This window comes from Bison bison, unplaced genomic scaffold (assembly GCF_000754665.1).
Source record: "Bison bison bison isolate TAMUID 2011002044 unplaced genomic scaffold, Bison_UMD1.0 scf7180017864489, whole genome shotgun sequence".
Taxonomy (NCBI): Eukaryota; Metazoa; Chordata; class Mammalia; order Artiodactyla; family Bovidae; genus Bison; species Bison bison.
Genome location: NW_011495048.1, coordinates 10,267,269 through 10,269,940, shown reverse-complemented (window position 1 = coordinate 10,269,940; position 2,672 = coordinate 10,267,269). Strand labels below are relative to the sequence as shown.

The 2,672-nt window shown below is 42.6% G+C and overlaps 1 protein-coding gene across 4 annotated transcripts in view; it reads right to left on the bottom strand.

The window, feature by feature from the left end:
* Positions 1-2,672, bottom strand: part of AFTPH (aftiphilin) — a 76,700-nt gene that overhangs the window by 71,388 nt on the left and 2,640 nt on the right. For 2 of the 4 annotated variants that reach the window (XM_010863317.1, XM_010863314.1), the window contains exon 1: positions 1,958-2,027. The exons of 1 other annotated variant lie outside the window; for it this stretch is intronic. The gene's annotated coding sequence lies outside the window, so the exon portion shown is untranslated. Of the gene's footprint in view, positions 1-1,957; positions 2,064-2,672 lie in introns of those variants that run through there. One more of the 4 variants, XM_010863316.1, reaches the window with a different exon arrangement.

The following is a 2,672-nucleotide window of genomic DNA, read 5'->3' as shown; positions in this document are numbered from 1 at the left end:
AAAAAATTAAAAAAATAAAAACTATATAAATATGATAAATAGACCTATTAAATCCCGCCTCTGTCATCACTTGCTTGACCTCAGCCAGGTTACTTAACATCTCTGTGCCTAAGTTTCCTTTCTGAAAAGTGGGGATAATACCATCTCCTAGTTTACAGGGCTGTTGTATTAAGTGAGTTAAATGAATGTATATAAATCACTAAGAAAAGAATCTTGCTGGGAGTTCCCTGGCAAACCAGTAATTAAGACTCCCCACTTTCACTGCCAAGGGCATGGGTTCAATCCTTGGTGGGGGAACTAAGATACAGCAAGCTGCAAGGGCTAAAAATAAATATCTTGCTCATAGGAAGTAATGTGTATTTGTTTAGTAACATCATATAAAGTTGAAAAGGAATCTGTGACTGTGTGTGTTATGTATATGTGTGCATATACACTGATTGAGAAAAGATTAATTATCAAAATGATATGTATATATAATCCATGCTGCTGCTGCTGCTGCTAAGTCACTTCAGTCGTGTCCGACTCTGTGCGACCCCAGAGACGGCAGCCCACCAGGCTCCCCCGTCCCTGGGATTCTCCAGGCAAGAGTACTGGAGTGGGGTGCCATTGCCTTCTCCGATATAATCCATATAACACCATATATTTTCAAAATTGTGTAAAAACTAGAAATACTTATGAATTTCAGGCTGGGAATACTTAAGAATTTCAGGCTAGCCTACTTAAAGAGGAATTGAAAGTACTAAGCACAGAGAGAAAAGGGTATTTTTTAACTCACAAATTCTAGATAAAATTAAACAAGAATATAAACATTTGATTTAAATAATGTGATCGTTTAAAAATACCTAAAAATTTAATGTCCTCCTTTTATGAGTTTTTGGGGGTAGGTAGGGAGAGAAGGGGTAATCTGTCAATGAGACACTAATCAAAGATTTATTAGACTGTTAAGGGAGGCGCTTTAGAATTTCACACAAAATAAAACATTATTTGATAAATTTCACTATTTCTCTGAACCAGTTTTTCTCTAAGTAAGAAGAAATTAAATTTTAAAATGATCTATTTTAAAATAGGATTCACCTAGATTACAAGATTTTCATAGGCAACTGGATTCTGTAAAATTTATCAATGCAATTGTGGATGTATTTTCTTTGAGTACAAGATTACTTTTATAATAGTCTCTAGGTCAAAAGATCAGAAAATATCAAAACTTAAATGTCCTACATACTATGTGAATTCTAGTGAATTTCTTTCAAGCACTTTAAAAAGATTTATCTATGTTTTTAATAGATATCTATAAAAAGATATCTATGCCTTGAAGATTAATATATCTAAAGATACATAAATGGAAGAATTCGATCTAATGAGCACTTAATAAAGGTTAACATTTACTGGTCTAGATGTTATACACAGGATCTGTTTTTTAATCCATGTGAGATATCTTCATGAACAAAATTTTGAAGACTACTATAAATTCTTTAAATATTTCTGCAAAGAATTAAAAATGTCTACTACAAAGGCCAGTACTGACGAAGTCGGCAAAGCACATAAAATGTAGAGTAACTGTGTAGATTCTGTCAACACAATAGCGTTCAAACAGCTGTTTCCCTTAGAGTTTTGGCATATACTCACGTCTAAAAGGTTAACGGAAAGCAATAGTTAAATGCAACCTCAATGATTAAACTATCTCCGCCTCCCATTCTACCAAAAAGACTAAAACGTAGCTGGTGAAAGGGAAGATTAAAGTTCAAGAGTTTTACTTCTCCTAAAGCGAGAACTTTGAAACGGAACTACCGATTTTGTTTCATTTGCCCCCCAGTAAAATATTTCCAAGTCTGGGTTAGTCCTTCCCTTGGCCCCAACGGAAGATTCAGTGGGAAATCAACGTGAACTAACCAGCAAAAGTAAAACCTAAACATTCTCAGTACTTTCCCACTGGGGAAAGGATCCTATCACCATTTACCTTATACTATGTCCCCTGCCCAAGCAAGATGTTAGCACCTGCCAAACTGGGCGCTTCAAGAATAATGGTCCAACTTTTCGCACGCAGTCTGGGAAGGGGACTCAGGCGATTTCTTAGGCAGTGCAAGAAGGGAGTAGAAAAGGTCCTCTCAGGAAGGGATGAATGAGCTTTGGTGCCGTCTCCTCTGCCTGCTGGAGGATTCAAAAGCTGTTTGCTTCAGAGACCCTAGGAAGCAGCACAATCTGGTCGCCGCTGGCCTGGGGCCTGGGCGAAGCAGGCAGTGTTTACACCTGTCACGAGGGAGGGGGAGGGAGAAAGAGGAAGCCGGAGCAAAGCCCCAAACTTCTCAACAAGCTCCGGGAGGGAGCGGCCAGTGCGGAGCCGAGGGCAGGTGGAAGCGGAGGGGCAGGGGGAGCCAGCGGCGGCCAGGGACGTGGGAAAAGCTCTCACTTCGTCGGCCGGTGCCCGGGAGGGCAAGGAGGGGCCGTGCGCCTCAGGCGCCGCGGCCGCCGGCGTCCCCACACCCGCTGTAGAAGAGGACAGAGCCGGGAGCCCGCAGGCCCGCAGAGCCGGCAATGTCCCCGCAGCCCCCGGCTCCGCAGCGGGCAGGTGTCCCCGGCCCAGGCGAGGATCCGGCGGGTGGGCCGGGCCAAGTCCCCTAACCTCTTTCGCCCGCGCGGCTGGGAAAGCTGGTGAAGCTTACCTGGTTCGGTCG